Source organism: Poecilia latipinna, unplaced genomic scaffold, assembly GCF_001443285.1.
Source record: "Poecilia latipinna isolate Pla-1442-1.1 unplaced genomic scaffold, P_latipinna-1.0 Scaffold885, whole genome shotgun sequence".
NCBI lineage: Eukaryota > Metazoa > Chordata > Actinopteri > Cyprinodontiformes > Poeciliidae > Poecilia > Poecilia latipinna.
This window is the reverse complement of record NW_015113501.1, coordinates 249969-264975: the sequence shown is the minus strand read 5'-3', so window position 1 is coordinate 264975 and position 15007 is coordinate 249969. Positions and strand designations below refer to the sequence as shown.

The 15007-nt window shown below is 38.9% G+C and overlaps 1 long non-coding RNA gene across 2 annotated transcripts in view; it reads right to left on the bottom strand.

Annotated features, from left to right (window-relative positions):
• Positions 1-15007, bottom strand: part of LOC106957206 (uncharacterized) — a 61022-nt gene that overhangs the window by 21057 nt on the left and 24958 nt on the right. For both annotated transcript variants that reach the window (XR_001426906.1, XR_001426907.1), the window contains exon 3: positions 2713-2902. This is a non-coding gene — a long non-coding RNA (uncharacterized LOC106957206). The remainder of the gene's footprint in view (positions 1-2712; positions 2903-15007) is intronic.

The window sequence follows — 15007 nt, the reverse complement described above, 5'->3', positions numbered from 1 at the left end:
CTAATCCTGACCAAACCTGTCTGTGTGGATAATTCCTCTAAGTTATACTGATTCAAATATTCTGTGGCGAAGTCGAAAAATGGAGTCTGCTCAGAAGCTATGATATGAAGAATACATCTTACTTTGCATCATATCTGACTTGTTTCATCAATTTCCAAGTTCAAATGTACTATCCAAGCAGTCTGAAGGCCCTGTTCCACCAGAACCAAGCAGCACAGCTCAACTGGGTTTGGTTCAGATCATCAGAGTTCAAGTGGCTTTCAATTACAATTGAGTGAAAACAATGAAGGACCCTAAAGCTATGTTAAACATGCTGCTCAGTCTGCTACTATCCATGAAATAAATAAACCTGCTATCCTCTTCTAGAAAAAATATTTTTTTTTTTTTTTTTTTTTATGTGGCCACCCAACTTCAAATTTTCCAGCAGCCACGATTTTAAATTCTAAATGGAGATCTACAACTAGATTGGTCGGAGGAATGACTAATCTAGTGTGTTAACAGCCAATTGAACCCAATTAAAGCCTTTTCTGATAAAGGGAAATCAGGCTAACCACAGAAGCCATAAAAAATTGGCTGTTTGGCACCACAGGACAGAATATCGACAGTGTAATGTAGACAGACTGTGAGAAGTTAGCAGAGAAATAAAACAACTGCGATTTCCTGCTACAGAGCAACGTGGTCCTTTATTTGTCTGATCACTATTCGTCTATCATTATTACCGGCATGATGGGTACAGTCACTCTTAACCAATCCTACTTCTTCTTGCATGCAGCTCTAATAAACACAGACAGTTGTTGAAACCTCCCAGTCAATATGTTAGCTGTCAGTCCTGATCATATCACTTGGCTTTGATTAATGGTAACGTAGTGTTCTCTATTAACATCATTTAAACTCCACAGGATGAAATGCTACACAGACTGCTTAAAACTAGAATCGTTGATACGGTGCTTCACAGAGAGGCATGCTTTATCTTCCACTGATTTGTTTCTCTTCTGTGGACAAAAAATTAAATTTCCGTGTTGTGCGACAGAAGCAACTGATTATCTGCACAGGCGCCTCTCTGGGAGACAGGTGTAAGTGTGTGGAGCTTGAGGTCTGACAGCATGCAGCGCCATCAACATTTCCGTCCAGCGCACGTTGTATAAACTAACAGCTGCTTTATCTTGTGTGATGAGCTCAGGTTTAATTAGCTTTTAAATTGGCTGTATGTTTGAGGACCATTCAGGTGCTGTGCTGTTTTTCCTGTCCTCAGGCCTTTTATATAACGGATCGACAGGAATGCTTTAATAAGGAAGGGTCTTTTCTTCACACTCGCTCCTCAGCTGTGGTCCAGATGTGCTTTTGTATAGTTATTTCTCATAATTACCATGCTTATTGCCATGTTTCCAGTCACCATGTGCCTGAGATGGTGACTCCAGTTTGGCTTGAGCTGCATTTCAGTTGCAAAACCAAAAACATCCGGCTTTTCAAACTGAGACGCTTTTTACATGAAGCTTGATGTGATCCAACGACTCCCGTGTCCAGATGGTCGAGTCGAGGAAGTCGTGAATCACTGCAGCCTTATTGACTAAACTTAAATAATTACTTTCCGTTGAAACGAGGCCGATACATGGTTCAAACTGAGGTCTCTCTCTCTCTCTCTCTCTCTCTCTCTCTCTCTCTCTCATATACAATGATATAGGCTCATTATATATGAAACCATACATCTTATATAATGGAGATATAGGCTATATAGTTTGAAACACATTAAATATATATATATTTTTTAATGAATATAAGGTGGGACTCTGCATTAAATGAAGAAGTTCAAGCCTTTTATATGGATGATTTGGAATTTTCAAACCCAAGCTTATTTACTACATATTCTGAGGGAAGGATCACTTGAGTTTTACTATGATTCCTATTTTCTAACTTCAGTTACCATGTATTGAACTAAAACACTTCAGTTATTGGTTAAGGCCTTATACTGGACTATCTTTTTTTTTTCAGCTGTGCTTTTACACATTTTCTGCTTTTACTTTTTTTCTAAACTTCTGAAACTTCTTGAAAATTGTTAGGAATTGATGTTGTCAGATTAACAATCTGACAACAAAACAGGTTAAATCATTCACAAGCATCTAAGATGACCTTTTTATCTGAACTGAAATTGAAATGAACTTTTTAGCACAATACAATACCAGTGAAATAATCAATACAAGGTGGCATTTTAGATTCTGGGGAAGCATTTTATGAAAGCATAGGGCTCTCGCTACCAAATACCAGAAAAAAGTAACCAGTTACAGTATGGCTATGCTTTCTTAGTCTTATTTAGGGCATGTGCATCTTGTTGAACCTCAGGGATTCTTTCAGTGTCAAGATTCAGGAGGACTATTAAGAAATCAGGTCACACTTTAGAGCCCCGGGTGTTTAGTTAAAGTCATTGACTAACACCATTATCTGATTATCTTCAAGTCCTGGCTACGTTACTGACACCCAAATGAGGAAAAACAAGATAATGGATGACATCTCTGAACAGCATTTCTAGAAATTGCAACAGCAAGTATAAAAAGCTGCTTTTGAAGGGAAGGCGTAGGCAGTAGCGTATTCACCAATCATGTGACTAGAACACAAATGGACCGATGGAAAGAAACACACTTATTCACAACTGATGTCATGGAAACCATATCTCGTAGTCGCGACAGCCTTCTTTCAGCCATAGAGCAATAATCTTACCTGTGTGTTTGTCCAGAAAGTAAGATGACTGCAAACAGTGACACTGTCAGTTTGAAGCAGGTGACGCTGGCATGTTGTGGCGCCGTTTTGGACGTTTCCCACCACACAGTCGTAGATTAGGACGGTGAGAAAGTCACTCTTTTGAAGCCAAGCCAAGCAACAGATGAAGACCTGCATCTCGCCATAACATCTAAAGAAGACGGATGCAAAGTTGTTAGATTCTTAGCAAGCCAGGATCTCTTTTTCTGGACATTTTTGGGTAATGTTGACTTATCCTGCCACACATACTTACTACGTCACTTTTGCAGATAAAGAAAGTTCATTCTAAACATGAGCGTGCCAGTGTTTGAGATGTTTCACCAGGGTTGTAGAGCAACTTGGCTTTGTCGCCACCACTTGGCAGCAAAGAAGAAAAAAAAACATGTCTGTGTGTGTGTGTGCAGCCAAATAACTAAGTCAATCAGAGTTATTTGATTGGCTTAGGAAGAAAATGCCTCAGTCTGTAACAAATCTGATGCAAACGCTGATGTTCAAACAAGTTTTTAGTTCTGATTATTTCACATTCCTGCTTTAGGCATAACTTAGTCTTTTGTGCGTTGTTTTTACACATGGACCTTTAAGATAATTTTTAAAAAAATACCAAAATTAGATCAAAACATGTTCTATAAACAGTTTTTGTTTCCGTCAGCAGAAAAGCAGAATGCCTGAGATAAGCAAAGCTGCATATGTACAACTCTTTAAACGCATCAGTAGGAGTATTTCAATCTCACGCTGTTCTTGCCATAAAGAGAAGCAGGCTATCAAACCTTACTGTAATTACTACAGGATGATAACATGAATTTCGAGACCTTTGCCGTTCCTCCAACAGAGCTCAGTCAGTCTGGATAACCCCAGCAGCGATTGCATGTGCTACTTACTTCTATTAATCGATGCCTCGATCTCACAGACTGACATCCCCACCCACACACGCTGTGAGGATTTCGTCCTTTTCTGTGTAGCACCTTATACTGGAAATAAAAAATTCATTGAGCCACTTGGCAACCGGAGATGTGAACTAACAGAAAAGTAAAGAGTGGGAGTAGAAAAATGAGATCCAGCTGATTACAGCTATAAGGCAGACACAGGTTTACAGTAAGCCAGCTCATCATCATCTTCTGTCTACTCGTGTTGCACCAAATCCAAAGATATTACAGGAATAAAAGCGTGCCGATGGTGACCCATCTCACAGAGAAATTACAAGACCAGAGGGATCGTTTTTTTCCAGTTCCCATGACAAGTCAGCATAGTTGGCCTTGTGAGGCTTTGTAGAGTAATAAATCACCTTGCAACATTCATTAAATGTTGCAAGGCTCCTAGATACGACTTCTTTCTTTGATCAACCCTTATTTTCAGTGGAAAAAAAAATGCATATTAAGAAATTCATATTTTTAGTAAATCTTGTCACATTTATGCACTAATACTCTCCCTGCGAGAGAACAAGTAGGCTATTTCTATAATATATTCCAAGGGTGAATGACACAAATCTATAACCATTTCTTTTCATATCATCCAGTCTTGAGTTCTCTCTCAGAATCTCTGTTCAGCTCTTTCGACATTAAAGGACTGTAAATATAGGCAAGTAAGCATTTTCTTGTAGCCATAACCTGACCTGAGATTAATACACAGCTGCCCTACTTGAACAGTATTTTCTTGTTCTTCCCGTTTTGAAGTGCGACCAACAAAAAGCTGTCTCTTTTGCTGCATGTTAAGACTGGAAAAGTACCAATCTTCAGAATAATTTCTAAAAACAAAATAATACCTTCTGTGGCCCATTTTCACAGGAATCAGAGGCACGAATAAACATGGCAATTTGTTGAAAATAATAATTTTCTATAGCTTATTATTTTCCATGCTGAATAAATATTATCAAATTAAAATCTGTTAGAAATTGCCACTGCATTAAAATAAGACTTTTACACATCCTTACCTGAGCTGTCAACAATCATGGAAACTGCTATAAATATGAATATGAGTGATACTTTATTGTTATTAGGTAGCAGCAGAAGATGCACACTTATAGCGGCTTATAGAAATTGTAGAGGTTTATCTAATTCTAATTTATTATTGGAAGATGGAAAAAGATGGGGACATCTTTCTAGATCCTAACAAGACCTCGTACTGGCAGAACAGACTGTTGAGGATTTATGATATATTTTAACACTAATGTTCACACCTTTTAATCAAATGTGGTATTCCCACCTCCCAAAGCCTTAAGAAGACAAACTAGTTTTCAAACACACCGCGACAGAATCTCATTATTAACATGACTTTATGTGCTTTTTAATAATACGGCACAACAGGAAGGCGTGTTGTTCTAAGTACTGCTGGAACATCACCAAACTGCATTCGTCACCGAGTAGCAGGAGCTGATGTCACTCAGGCAGGTTGCCGTTATGCCTAATGATCCAAAATAACAGTTTTTGGATGGACTGAGAAACAAGGTTTTAAATAAACTATTTAACTTAGAAATGTAAAACTCTGTAGTTAAAAACCCCCAACAAAAGCTGTTGAATCTATTAAAGCTTCAATGTGACGTTTTATTTCAATAGGAGGATTACATTAACGTCTAAAGAGAAAGCTTGTTGACATTGGTGTCCCAGTTATGATGGCTTGGAAAAAAAATCCCACTTGACATTGCTCTTACTTTTATCCCAAGCCCTCTTTCTGATTAAAGGCATGTCTGTACCTCTTCTGTGTTTGAGAATGTGTCCAAATTAATTCTATTTAAGCTTAACTTATAGATATACTGTTTTAACTACAGCACCAAAATACATTGGTTTACACAACATCTACTCAGATAGGGAGAAGAAGGAAAAGCTAAAAGAGTCAAAGGATTTCCCACCAGAATATCAGTGAATCTTTGTGTCGTCGTTGTTGCTGACACATGAATGGCCCAAACAAACATAAAAACAGATTTCAGGTCTGATCACCCTTTTGGATTCAGTTGCAAAACAAATTTTTATTTTGCGTTGTTTGTCTTGATTTAACTCTGGGTAGAGTTCTTGCAGGAGTTCGTTTCTACTTTTATCTCAGTGCCTCAAACTTGTGCTGAGTCATGTAGTACAGCTTTCTTTGGCGTTTCCAATCGTATTTAACCCAGTTCCAGATTAAAAGGAGAACCACCAAAATTTCCCATGACCTGGAACGCAACCAACAGGCCGTCAGTGTCCGAGTGACCTCACAGTCAGAACAACAGCTGTTAGAGTACAGATTTCTCATTCAGCAGAGCTTAATGGTTCTGTGGAAGCTGCTGTCCAGATAATTCAGTGAGATAGACAGTAGCCTCATGTCAGACCACATTAAGATTAGATTCCTTCCTCTGCGGCAGTTTGAATTTGCCCTCCCCATTTACTTTTCCTTCTTTGTTTTAAGTAAAGCTTAGATTCAAAATGTCTATAAAACCCCCTGAAAATGTTTTACCTGTATTCCCGTTTTACATAATTGCTTTATTAGTGGAATTAATGTAGTATCTCCATTATATTTTTTGTTTTCATTTCTTTAACTTCCAATAGAGTATAGTCTAATTCTTGATTTATAAACTTCAACATAGTTTAACCTATCTTAATCATGATGCATAGCTACTTTATAGATTTAAATTTAAATTATTTCACTATATGTTTCAAACTATGCGGTTCCCTCTCTGCTTCAGCATCTTTGTCACTAAGATTTAGTGATGAGAAATTTGGCTCTTTTCAGAGAACCGGCTCTTGTGGCATGGCTCCCAAACAGCTCTTACTATGAGGCCTAACAGCCTCATAGTTAGGCTGTAGCCTCATAGCCTAACTTGGCAAATATAAATGTTGTCATGATAAATCATTTTGCTTTCAGTGTTCCATGAAAAGTCTTATGCTTGCCTGATTTTATGTATTTATTCTGTTACGAAAGCAGTTTTGTTCTAAGTTTTACGAAACACAAAAACAATCAAAACGCTGCAAACAAATCTACCGAACAGACCCATGGTAATATCATTCAATATATTATATCTTACATAATACCTTCAAACAGCAGTCAGATGCTGCTTTTCTTACAGGTGTCAGTTATATTCATGGATTTTTGCGCCGCACTTTCCGCTTCATCAATGTCTATTGACTGAGGGAATGGACTAACCTGGGCCTGGGAGCAGCTCCCCGAGAAACAGCAGAAGAGAGTCGCAGGGGAAGCCAGAACCTTCAGGGGACTGCAGCGATGCATCCGTAAGCTCTGCCGACAACCAGCTACGCTGCAACCATGCAAACAAACCAACATCACTGCTACGACGACGTGGCTGCAAAGGACCCCCAAAGCACTGCAATCCCTTGGTGGCATCCTCCAACCAGCATCACCAACATTCCCCCACAACACAGTTGTGAACAGAGCAGGAAACCATGAACCCTTCCCAGCAGCCTGGCCAACAACACCAAACCCCAGATCTCCTGTCCATGAAGCTCTTCATGCCAGGCACCTGCACAAACCCACCGCCCCAGGCCAAGCACAGCCCGTCAACCACCCCGACACCACAATAAGGTGCATTCCACTACCCCGCCCACCCAATCACAGGCAGGCCACCAGCCTGGGAGAGCAGCAGGGAGAAGCAATGGAGGAAGGCCAAACATCGGGGACTCCACCAACCCAACACCAAGGACCTGGAGGCATCCAAACAGCGCCTACCCTTTGTCTCCCCAGCCTATACGCTGCTCCATGGTGACTGTCCAGCTTCTCCGCCAAAGCGAAGCCATGACTCCTATCATCGCAGCACACCACCAATGGCCAGCCACAGACCCCAATCAACCGCCCACTGGGCACCCGAGCTGAAGGGCCAACATCACCACCAGGACGCGAGACAGGTGGAAAGACCCCATGCCTGTGTAGCTTTATTTCTAACACACACACTCTGTCTTTGTATGGTATAAAATTGCAGCAGTTGGGAAAAGGTGAAGCATTATCTAATGTCTATGAGCCCTTGAGGAACTCAGTTTTTCATAAGCTTAATTAGGAAAAGAAAGTTAGAGTAACCAGATATAATCAACAACACTGCAAGCCATATCCTTGCACAATTACAGGCAAACTTTTTTGAACAAAAATCAACTCACAATGATAAATCTTAGTTGGTATGGCAACAAGACCATTGGACCTAGAGAGGTCAGTACAAGCCGTTTGTGCCAAGTAAAATATTGACTCAGGCTTTGTGAACAAACTCACCCTGATCACTCTGACATCTGGACATTATGATGGTAAAATCTATATTTGTGCCGACCTCTCAGCGGGTTCTTTCATTCGTGGTTGTGCCGTGTCAGGGTTCGACCTGAACATTTCAACACTTCTATTCATCTGATATGAAAGCTAAACAGGTTGGGGTGGAAATCACTTCTGAATACATTAGAATTTTAGTTGGCATTTTTTGGAAATGTTGCCAAATAAATTCATTTATTTTGGATTTTGTACGTATTTGGTCATGCTTCTGAGAAACATCCCTCTCACCTTTGTTCAGAGAGATGTGATGGGCAGCATAAAGTCACCACAGGAATGCAGCGGTTACAAAGTTACTCAAAGTCTGCCTTGCCACTGAAACTCTATTAAGTCATTTGGCTCAAGGGTAGCTTATAGTACTCATTTGGTGGTAGAAAGAAAAGATAAAATACCCAGAAGCCAGCTGTCTAATGTCCTCTCCATCATTTGGCATAAGTGGGACAAGCACAGAGAAAAAGATGATGATGATCTAGGTAATTACTGGTGAGAGAAAACATACTTGATTAAGTTGATAAATTTAATCAAGAAAGAAAATTCCCTACATGGTCCGTCTGTTGACTGGCTAAACTGCTTGACAGTTCCATCCATCTGTCAAGAACATCTTGTGTGAACTTTTAAAATAATGAAAAAAGAAAAAAAAGAAAACTAAAAGTTTAACTAAAATACACAAAAATAAGAATTCCTGCTTTTGTAACAGAACAAATACATAAAACTAATCTCAATTACGGAGATGATAATAAATTAAGAGACGTTTGGGAGCCAAAAGAATCGGCTCTTCTTTGAAAGACGAGACAGAAGAGCCGGCTCACTGAAAAGAGCAACATAACTGTGCCAGTTTTTTGTACCATTTATGCTGATGTAAAGGTTTAGGTAGTTGCTATAAACTACATTAGTGCTGCAGCTAAAACAATAAAAAACACTCTTACTACATCTGTGAGGGCAATTAAACCAGGATTTGATCCTGGATTAAATAAAAATGGAGGGATTTTATTAAAAGGTACTTTTTGCTGTGATTAGAGCTCTGTTAATTCAAAAGTGATCCAAACTGGGACCAATCTATACTGGGACACACAAAGGTAAAAGGCTGCATGGAATGAGGAAGCACAGTCAGCAGATGTAAACCAGAGATGGTTTAGGATTATATGGATCACTGAGTAAAGAAGCAGCAGCCAATAAAACCCCACATTATTGTAAAATGCTTAATGAAATAAAACAGGGCAAACCTTGACCATATAGATAACTTCATTAATGCTTGAATACTATATTCTGTAAATAGTTTAGCTAATACAAAGCATGAACCCATACATTACAATTTAGTTACTGTTCACCCTTATTTACAAGGCTAATGTGATGCAAAACTGACATCATAGGGGATTTTGTTTACTCATTTTTTTTTTGTTTATAGACAGATGATACTGAAGTTGTCATGTGAAGCAAGAGATCAACAGGAGTAGAACTGTAGAAAGCATCACTTTATTTAATTAAATCTAAGGAAATGCAGTGCCATCCATCCCCTGATGTCACCGAGGTAGAAGTGAGGTTTAACAGTGGCTGCCCTGTTGCACTTTGGAGGAAAACAAATGTAACAGTCAACATAAAACTGGGACATAAGGCCATGCTTTTTAAAAATAACGTAAAGAGGCAACAACTAAATAAAAGTAGTAGTGGCTTCATAATAGAGCCTTGTGGTACTCCCCAAGGGACAGCAGTTGGGGGGGGGAAGGTAAAATCATGAATATTCACACAGGAACTCAGGATCTGAACCACTGCAGGGCAGAGCAAGTGCTCCCTACCAGCTGCTCCAGCTAAGAGATAAAAATATATCATGTTAATTTAGGCACAAAGAACGCAGTCCCCAGATTTCACTGCTAAAAATATATCACTAAAATCCCCATAGGAATGCAGTTTCCAAGTTATGTCTGTTAAGGCACTTCTTTAAAACCCTCAAAATTCTTAACGTACTGATGAGCAGCAAGAGTTGCATCTTTCAGGTTACTGCAGGTGCCTAAAGATGGTTATTTTTACTATTCATACAATTTTTAAAGGGAAGATTTTTGAAAAACTATTATACAAACTGCCTAATTGCTTTTTTGTTTAGCTTAAATCTGTCCAAGTCATTATTTGGACAGACTTGCTAAAAGAGATGTGTTGCACTAGTGAATAGTTTTAAGGTGTTTGATTATTTATAGTTCTGGTACATATGTTGTGTTTTGAAGATGCGACACTGTGAGTGAAGTTGGTTTGGGTACAATAACATTTCAAGTCGGCATGAACACCAGTGTAACAGTTACAAACTCACTTATTTTTTATGAAGTTGAAGAGCTATTCAGAGAAGCAGCTGTGGTGATAACCGAGGAGCAAATTACTGCTGAAGATTGAAATAGAGGCTTCCAGTTACTCCTGGTGACATTAAATTGTGGATAACTAATCCGAAAACAGCTCTCGTCTAAAACATGGGTCCTCAGATGGCTGTAAAGCTGCTCTTAAAGATTTGTGATGTTATAGATTTCATAATAGCAAGAAGTAGTTTTTTTTTTTTTCGCAACTTGTGATGTTAAAACCTGTGTCTGGAGCTGCACACTCTCACTGTAAAACTGTAAAATAAATATTCCGCAGATGATTGAATCACCTCATAAATGCATGCAGTGTAGTTACAGTGAGTCTTTAAAAAAGTATCTATGTCATTTAATCAAAAGCAACCGTGTTGTTGTGGCAGTGCATAATGATGCAGAGTCATGCACGGCTCCTGATCAGTGCTCCTGAACGATGAACCTGTAATCTAGTCGGACATCATTCCTTCTCAAGCTAAATGATGCTGTCACCTATAGAGACGGTCTCCTCATAAAATAATGAAACGCTCCCTGATTAATGCTTCAAAAAAAATACTTTGTAAACAGATGCTCAATTTAAACTCCCCGACATCAATGAGAGCAGGGCTCCAGTTTCACCATGAATAAGGAGGCAAGAGTGGCTCATGTAGTCTCTCATCCCTGATGGATTTGAAGTGCTGTAGATGAGCTACAGCAGCACATCTACGCATTTTGATAAAAATCCGAAGCTGCACTGAAATACTTTTACGCTGTCGTGCATTATATTCACATCCCGAGGGCTGATAAACATGCTTTGCCCGTTTTGTTTTTTTGCAAAAGATTTATTAACTCCCATTCCTTGCGTAGACTGCAATACAAAGAACCTATGGATTTTAGCTTTCCCCACATACAACTTCTGTCATTTTCACTGCTGAGCATCACTGTGCAGGCATCCTCCCCATTATTAAAACTTGTTACGGATGATAAAAGACCCGCAACATCAGGGAGATAATCACTAATAAAGCTCGGCACATAACAGAATCACAGACTCTGCAGAGGAGACAAACATACAGAAATCCAACTATCTGTTCTTACTCCGAAGCATTGTGGAGAACTATGAGATTGCCTTTGGACCTGAGCTCCTCTGCACATTTCTTAGACTGTAACATACTCTGAATGATATCAACTTGGACTACAGAACCTTTCATCTGCATATTGCTACATAATCAGGAGTATCCTCTTCCAATGTCATGCTGAAAAATATGGTTATGCATTTAGTACTTGTAGATGGGCCGGTTGTAATTGTTGATTGTCAGGAAACGACAAGAAATCTCTAGAAGGTCTCCTTTCTTAGTTTGCTACTTGACCATATTCAGGAGAATGTCACTAAACTTTGACCTAATAATCAGTTAGGTTTGAAAAACTCAAGCTGCTCACCCACTGTAATTTCAACAATTATTTTCTAACCGTTTTGTTGTAGCGTCCCGTTTGGTGTATGCAATGAAAGTACTCCAAACAAATACCCTTGTACTCCAGTGCTGGCTGGTGATACTGAAGTTATTGAAAAAAAAAGAAAAAAAGTTCAGGTACAATTTGCATCAACAAATGTCTGTTTTGAGTCTGTACTTCATTTGACCCTGTCTATTTTACATTCATACATATTTAGACTAGTCAGACCTCAACTGAATTATTCAACGTATTCAACAGAGATTCCTCAAACACTGTTTGAGATCAACGCAGATTAGAAAACACAATATACAACCAGGTCAAACCTGGACCAAATTATTCCTCACTGAATCCAATCTCTCTATTTCTCTTGTATATGTTCTTCTTGTTGAGGAAGGACATGGGTTTTGTATCCTAGAGGTGATACAAACCCATCTAGGATGTATCTAGGATATAAACCTAGGATACGAGACATGTATCCTAGAGGGAAACATGTATGCAACAACCTCAGAACATACTTTGTAAAGACGCTCACTAAATCTGGTAAGAGTTATAATTCACCTTGAAAAAAGTTCACAACTAATATAGGCCGTACAGAGAAGAAGAAGCCATCCCTTCAAAGTAAGATATGCTGAATGCCCTTAAAGGGCCAGTTGTGCCAAAATGGATCAGTAAAACCTGTTAAAATATCAACGAATTCTCAAAACTAAATAATATTGAATATCTTTTCAGTCCCTCCAGGATTTCGTGATTCCTTTTGTGAGTTTTCCAATAAAAATCAAAGTGTTTGTGGTACTAATTTGGAAACATTTGTATTTATTTATGACAGTAAGTGCAGCTTCTTATTACTCAGTGTATAGAACATGGACTATAAACTGACATCAATAAAAGCTGAGGGAGCTGTTCAGTACCAGTTAAGAAAGTTTTTGGCAATTTTTGAGAAAAATCTGCAATAAAAATCATAATTATTTGCAAAAGAAAGTGCGGGGATTTGTTGATTTTGTGTGAATTTCCACAATAATTCTCAAGAAACTGGAGGGACTGACTTGATATAATTTGGCAGTAAACGGATAAAAAACTGCATCGATTTGATTGATAACATAATATTTAAGCACATTTAGTGTTTAGTCTGGAATCAAGAGGGTCACATAAAAACATATAGCAGGCCAGATTTTTTTACACTCCACTTTTATGCTGACATGGTTGGAGGTACAAGAACTAGCCAGAAAAAAAATAGAGTAAAAATCAGCCAAACTTTGAAATAATTTCAGAAACCCCAGGGATCTATGGATCTAGACCTCTTTAAAATTATGTTGGCTGAAAACCTTAAAAACTCTGCAACATCATTCTGCTTTCCAAGACTTTTTTTAATTGCCTTATTTATGCACACTTGGGTTGCATTTGTGGACCTCCATTTCAGCACCTGCAGATACGAGCAGATGAATAGCAATAAATGTGACAGTAGATGCCAGTTTTTTTGTTTTTGTTTTTTTTTTCCATCTCGTCTCTCTCTGCTGACACAGGCTTTTGAAGGATGATGGATAAGTCTTTGTTTTCTGTGATTTACAGAGCAGCTACACTGCTGGGATTTTTTACGACATAGTTTAGTCAAAAATAAAAAAACGCTAAATGGTTATATCATGCCTGTAAAACTGCTGCCGCTCAGGCGATATTGCAGTTTGCAGAGTAATATTTCTTCATTTATCACGCTGAGCACTCTTTTTTTTATGAGCAAATCAATGAGGGCTCTCGCTGTACGCTGATTATCTTATATATTTTTTTCCTGATAATGTTCACTGGGAAGTCCTTGCATAGCAGAGGGACGCCTCTTTGTTGACAGCACGACCCCAATACTGCAATTACCGCACAGGAGTGAAATTAGAGGAGAGACGGGACACAGGGTGGCACAGCTAGACTGAGAGTGTTCAATCTGACACTATCGCAAAGTTGGGCAAATTAACCACCATGGCATCAGATCAGAAAAAAAAAATTCTGATGAATCAAACATTAGAGAGACCGCTACATTGTGCAGAACAGCTGTGACATAGTTCAGGCTATAATCTAAATGCAAATTTTCTATACCTTTTTTGGATGGGCCTTTAGGGGTCAGACAGAAAAAGCAGAGGATGAGTCTAACAAATTTCACAGAGGTGACGATGTTTGCTTTCATTTCAGCAAAAGTTTCTGGGTCCTTAGTCACTGCCGCTGTAGGGCTGTACTTTCTGTACACTTCTTTGAGTTCAACCTACCAGCTCCAGTGTGCAGACGTACAGAGGTTGAAAAAGGCTGGGGTTTCTTCAGAAAAGTTCCACCATCAGGCTGAATCACTGAGTCAAATAAAAGTCATCCCACTGCAGTGTCATCTCACTGGGCCTCAGACATGTAAATGTATGACAAGAGTCACTTGTATGGAGGCTTAGGGTGGGTAGATATTTTTCACAGCAGCTGCATATTAAACATCAAACTGCTTCTCAGGATGTTCACAGAGCTCGCACTGGCACGAATGTGAAGGCATTAATGATTCATAGTTTACAAGGAACGCTCTTCACTGACACTCTCTTCCAAAATGAGCGACTCTGTGCAGGAGTGCAGCCCATAAAAGCAGTCAAATTGCATGACTGTCATGCAAAAGAAAAAGAAGACGCAGTGCTGGAAGACGATTGATGGAAGCAGGATTTTTTTCTAATTGTTGATAGCATAGTAGATTGTTTTAGTCAGGGGCAGATAAGATTATGGGTCTGATGTGGGTACGTTTTTAGATTTATATCTAATGTTACGGTTTCTATAATTTTACGGTTTCTAAAGAGAGGACCAACAAAAGACTGCTAACCCATATAACTCGACAAGTATTGTTTATGTTGAAATTGATTATTTTCATTCATCCTTGAATTTTCTACACCTCCTGCCGAGGTGATGTTCATCTCCAGATGGGCAAAAGGTGACCTGGATCTCTCTGGTGACTTCTGGTGACCAGTGACAGGTCACAGGACAAATAACCTTAAATGCATACATGGGTGCACATATAGGACAATTCATAGAGACAAATTACCCCAACGCTGTCAAATGATGGAGGCGATAACTCATTTAAACTCCACACAGAAATGATCAAGTTGTGACTTCAAGCCAGGACTTTCTTGGTGCTTAGCCACCATGTAACCTCAAAACAGGCTGTTAATGTATAATTCCTATTCTTAATTCTTCAGACATTAACAAAAGTTTGAAATAAGCTCAGTAAATAGTAAAAGCACTATTTAAATTATAATTTCATTTATTGT